Source organism: Glandiceps talaboti, chromosome 10 (assembly GCF_964340395.1).
Source record: "Glandiceps talaboti chromosome 10, keGlaTala1.1, whole genome shotgun sequence".
In the NCBI taxonomy this organism is placed as follows: Eukaryota; Metazoa; Hemichordata; class Enteropneusta; family Spengelidae; genus Glandiceps; species Glandiceps talaboti.
Window position 1 is genome coordinate 20,226,273 of NC_135558.1, and position 6,598 is coordinate 20,232,870.

Here is a 6,598-nt window from a genome sequence, read left to right on the forward strand (position 1 = left end):
AGGTATGTAACAATAACAATAGTAATGGTATTAAACAACTATGTATGTAACAATAACAATAGTAATGGTATTAAACAACTAGGTGTGTAACAATAACAATAGTAATGGTATTAAACAACTAGGTATGTAACAATAACAATAGTAATGGTATTAAACAACTAGGTGTGTAACAATAACAATAGTAATGGTATTAAACAACTAGGTATGTAACAATAACAATAGTAATGGTATTAAACAACTAGGTATGTAACAATAACAATAGTAATGGTACTAAACAACTAGGTGTGTAACAATAACAATAGTAATGGTATTAAACAACTAGGTATGTAACAATAACAACAGTAATGGTATTAAACAACTAGGTGTGTAACAATAACAATAGTAATGGTATTAAACAACTAGGTATGTAACAATAACAATAATAGTAATGGTATTAAACGTCGGAAATTTCAGGTAACAATTTTCAAGTTTATCTTTAGAACAAATGTTTAGTTCACTACAGTGGTTTACCAAGACAGGTGAATTTTCATTATTTTGAAGCTAACAAAATAGTCTTGTGGACATTTTCAACATTGTAAGGTGACACTAAAGATATCAATGCAATGACATAGCATAGGAATCTTCTCTAGGTAAATTTAAAGATAAACTCAAAAGCTTGTATGATTGTAATGTACATATGTACATGTATCATGTTTTCTTTTTTTTCATTGTTGGTTGCTCTTCTTGTGAAGGCTTAATAAATAAATAAATAAATAAATAAATAAATAAATAAATAAATAAATAAATAAATAAACAAACACACAGATAAATAAATGAATAAATAAACAAACAAAAGCAGACCTACCTTTCATCCTCTACAGAGATATTCAAGTTGTCATGGATACAGGCAGACACTATCACCATGGGTAACAACCATCCACAGACAGGATACAGAACTCTAGTAATCGAACAAATGATTACCAAGGTAACTAACAATTGTACAGCATCATTATCTTGTTACATTCTATTATTCATGGTGTAAGGGCATGTCATAATATTGTGTAAACATACTGAAGTAGTGTAAGGGCATGTCATAATATTGTGTAAACATACTGACGTAGTGTAAGGGCATGTCATAATATTGTGTAAACATACTGACGTAGTGTAAGGGCATGTCATAATATTGTGTAAACATACTGACGTAGTGTAAGGGCATTTCATAATATTGTGTAAACATACTGACGTAGTGTAAGGGCATGTCATAATATTGCTTAAACATACTGACGTAGTGTAAGGGCATCTCATAATATTGTGTAAACACACTGACGTATTCTGATGTTGGTTGTTTTAAGTAATCTGGTTGTATACGCGTTGGTATGTTTTTAATAAAGAGATTACATTTCGATGTTCACTATCACTTCACTAAAATAAATGTTTTCCTATTTATTTGAAAACACCTCTCTCCATCATACACTATGGCCTTCCACTCCATCCATCCATTCGACAATCATCTGTCCACCATGGAACGCTCATAACGTTCATATCATGATATTACCATCAACTACTTGTAACATACTGATCAAATCATATTCTATCTCCACAGTACCTACCTTGCCACGAAACGCCGGGTTATCAGAAATCTACTTCGTAGCAGTAACTGAATACATATGTTCATCATCCAAGCACAGTTACTCAGCATTACGAAATAAGTTATGATGGCCGTCAGTTGACAGGAGAACTGTAAAACGAAAACAACAAGTCTTTATTGGTATAGGCTGTTACTTTATAAACCAAGCATATGATTGTGCTACGATGTCGCCATAATCAATACTGTATTTTAAAGAACAATGAGATGAAGAATTTTATGATCGTCAAAGATATTCACAGACGCCTACCACTAATAATTATACACACACACACACACACATACATACATACATACATACATACATACATACATACATAAACAAACCCCAACTCATAACTTTGCTATTCACATATCGTTTGTGCTATCGTTATGAAGTTTTTCTTTACCCTGGCACTGTTGACCATATTAGTTCCTATGGCAACCATTATGGGAAAACAGGACATGGATGTTAACATCTGTATCAACACATAATAGTGGTCTTCAGTCAATCTGTAATGGGAAATATGTAAAGATGGACAAATCATCCTATCAATGGAATAATATTTGATACATGCAACTGATAACTTATCATTTGATCCATTTCTAGCTGTGATAAAAATAATCGATTCAATAACACAAAGGGGTAGTGAATAATCTCATTGCGAGAGAACTCATATTATATGCGAGTAAACACCTAACTTGTCAACAACTGGGACCACGTCACTGATATCGGCCAATAAACTTTACTAAGCATATCACCACTTTGTGACAGTTATCATGTTTAAAATCAAAACATTAGCTGCTCATACCAATAGGAATACAAGATATATATTCAAATTTAGTAGTCTCACCTTGCGAACAGAATTACAAAAATGCTGGTGAAAGTAAGTATAGTTGATAAGATACAGACCATAGTAAAGACTATCTTCTCTGCATATTCTTTGAATGGCTGTAAATGATAACACAAAGGTTAATATGTGTTGACGTGTATCGTTGTACAATTAGATGCTTTTCACCAATATCTTTCTTCATTCAGCAAAAGAAAATATGAGTGACCTAAGGGTGTGTCAATCGACTCGTAGTGACAAACCCTTAGGTCACTCATAGTTTCCTTTGCTGAATGAAGAAAGATATTGGAGAATAACATAATTATACCAGCGCCAGTAATATCAAAGAAAAATCGGGGGAAGTAAAGGCAATTTTGAACGTTTTTGACTCATATTTCGAACACAGCAGACCCAGTGATGTAGACACGAATTGTCGTGACGTAGATCGACCAGAGAATATATTCCATATTTTTGCTCTAAATGACTCGTGCATGGCATAACGACAAAGAAACATGTACAAAAAAATACCAGTTCCTATATACTAGTAACATACCAATGGTTCAACACCCAAGGTCATTATCACAGCAGAAGTTGTCAGATGATCGCAAAGACATTCAACAAATCTCCCGGACCTGTCTTCCCCATCAGCAGCCAGCGTACAGCCATCAGTTTGCCACAAACTTGAAAGAAAATGTTGTAAAGATATAATTATTATATTGGAGTTGTGACTTGTACTGGTGTTGAGTAAATGTAATTATACGATTCTACCTGTAGTGTCTACATTATAAATAAAATAACATCTATTATTCTACTAATTCATATTATCATTATTAATGCGTTAAAAATTCTGTTTAAAGTCAGATACATCATGTTATCAGATATATAAAGGCTATATATACAACTAGGCGAGTAATACGACGCCTTTTGTGGTGATGACTTGATGATATTCATTATACAACTGCTTCACAATCTCTTATTTTATCTCTTATACACCCACATTCGCACTCAAACCAGGACACTCTGATCGGTTGTCAGGGGCAACGCGGTATTAACACATATATAATTGAATTTATAAGGAGAGAAATATCTGAATAAACATACCCATATATTGCATCTTGGTCGATAAAAGAGCAGCGGGGAGAGTAACCGATCTGCAGAAGCCAAACATCATTTAGTTCAAGTAAACATTTGTTGCTATTTAGGCCTAACAAAAGCAATTATGTGGTTCCGATTACGCTCAATTTTAGAACAGGTGGGGTAGGGAGATTTTTTTTCATATGTGAGTGTCTAGTTCAGGTAGTTATGTTTTCCGTTGTTTTCCATACGGTCTCTGTGTTATTAGTTTCTTCTCATCAGATGTATAGCCATTACAGATTGGAAGAACAGTTTTATATTGCCTTTTAAGTTGTCAGTTTCCGCATCCATTATTTCTTGCGAAACTTCACAATATTCGCAATTTAGATTTTTTTCTCAAATACGTACAAAAAAAGTTTAGGATCGGGTAACAGGAACCAAACTATTTGTGTAGGCCTTACTACCAAACCAGACCGACTATGGAATTTCAATGAGGTGGCATGGTGATTTTTACATCTCATAAAATGTTTTTATTGGAAAGTACACAAACAACATACCAACATTGATAACACACACATGAAAAGGCACATTTTATCTCAATGAACAATAATAAACAGATTTGTGTTTGAATCTCTTTCTTGTTCTATATCACAATGACTTTGATTTGTGTTCACAGTGAGACAAAATATATCATTTTATGAGTGTCTATATTTTGTTTTATGTAAATGTAACAAAAAACGTTATGCGAAACACATAAACACCATGCTACTAATTGAAACTCTATACTCACTCTGGTTTTGTAGTAACGCTAAAACTAATGATACAGCAACACAAACTAGTTGATATACTAAAGGTGGTAAACTGAAGAAAGTACAATGAATTACACTGGATATTGGAAACAACACAAAAGTTTCAGTGTCGGAATGTTGACTATCAGATGTACAGCTGTTAAAGATTGGAAGAACCGTTTTAGAGTATCCGTTTAAGTTGATGTCGGTTTCTGCATCCACTATTCCTCATGAGACTCCACAATTTTTGAATATTTTTTTCTCGAACACACATAAAAAAGTTTAGGGTCGGTAATGGAAAGCTAGGTGGGGTCGGGTAACCGGAATCAAACAATTATTTTTTTAAGCCTAAGGATTATTTTAGTGAGTAGACTATTAAATCAGCTGATTTTATATAAAAGTATTTGAGTTCTTGATAAGTATGTTATATGTACAATATTAATATGAAATATATACTCCTATAATTATTTTTTTTTTAAATTTGGCTAGGTCATTTCCCAGATTCCAGATTCATATGACTATTTGTACAAACCATCAAACCATTCTCACGTAATCGATTATTCGAGCCTTAAGTAATTACAAAGGGCTATTGCGTAAAATGTAACGCCTCACCCTATTCTGTGGTGCTAAAAAGTGACCCTCCCTCAATTTCCTTTCTCTAAAATATGACCCCCCCCCCCCGTTAAAATGTTTCAAAAACATGGATTAAATGCTGTCAGAATTCGAAAAGGATACTAGTCCTCAGCATCAATGATTTAAAGGAATTAATACCAAAATACCATTTTCTAAATATGGCCATTCCCCCGAGAACCGATTTCTAAACAGCGACCCTCTCTAATTCCCAGCCCCCCTCTTGTAATTACTGAAGGCTCCCTTAGATAGATTGTAGTAAGGTATGATGTGTTATATCTCTGTTGATTCATTCTATTGTGTTATTTCATCAACGATTCCTGTTGATATGACCTCTGACATGTTTACTAATAAAACATACTCTCAGCTCCAGCAAGACACATCGTAGACTATCAATTACAGCTTAGTGGAATTAAATTCTTTCTTAATTAAAAACATTATTCTAATCGCCTACGATGGTGTATTGTGTTTCTCCAACGAAGCATCCATCTAAAGATGCTTTTCAATTCATATAATTATAGTAGCAAGTACGTACATTGTTTCGGCTGGCTTCATCCGAAATATTGGCATAATATGCTTATTTTCACGTCCATTCCATAACATTGAAATTTTAATTTTAGGTCTCCGAAGAAGTGAAATTCAAAACCTCTCCACATACGCAATTACCAGTAATTTCTTAATATTTTACGTGTCTATTTGAATTCAAGTGTTTTTGCATAGGACATACTAGCAACATTTTGATCTGAGATCATTTCCAACGTTTAACAAATTGATGCGTGTACTATGTACTGCGCATGCCTGGTGATCTTTTCGAATTTAATTCGTACAATTATTCTGATGAAATTTTCTATTTAAAAAAAATATCGTATAACAATTCAACCTTTGGAAACGACATGTACAATATATTTTTTGTTGTTATGGTAACCTATATAAACAGAAGTGCTTTCGCTGTACACTGGGTCTAATAGTTCAAAAAAGTCATAAAAAAAGTAATTTCAATAATTAGAAAGATAATGATATAAGAGTGTACGTTTAAATACTAATTAGATTTCAGCCATTTGACAGAGATAAATAGCCTAGAGTTATTACAATGAACTATCATCTCTCTGTTTACGAAATTTAGGTATGTATTATTCAGCAATCGATGGGCACAATGAAAACATTTGAAATACTATGGGTTAAGACTTCTCAAAAGCTGTAATGTTAATTTAAGTTTACACGGAAATAGAAGTAAATTCTCACCAGTTTTACAATTTTAAAAGAAAAAAAGGTTTAGCGTCGGCTGCTTAAATTAGGGCCGTTTGGGTTATCGGGAAACAGTTAAATTAACAAACAAACTAATGGATATAATCTATTTAACGATGTACATGTCAACATACTTTGCCAGGAAAGTATTAAGAACCATGTGTGAAGTATGCATTGCATGTATTAAGCTCTCTGTCGTTCAAATGTCAACTAATACAGCTGTCACACTCACACTTAGCGATGTATTAATAGGTGCTAGATGATATAGTATATATCTTACGTTGTTTTCATAAAAGATCATCTTGATAGGTTCCGTCATGTCTACGGTGAGGTCTGATTTGGGATAGATTGTGACGGATACCACGGGGGTGTTCACTCTATCCACCTTCTGGGCAGCAGTGACAGATCGCACCCACTTCCTAAGTTTC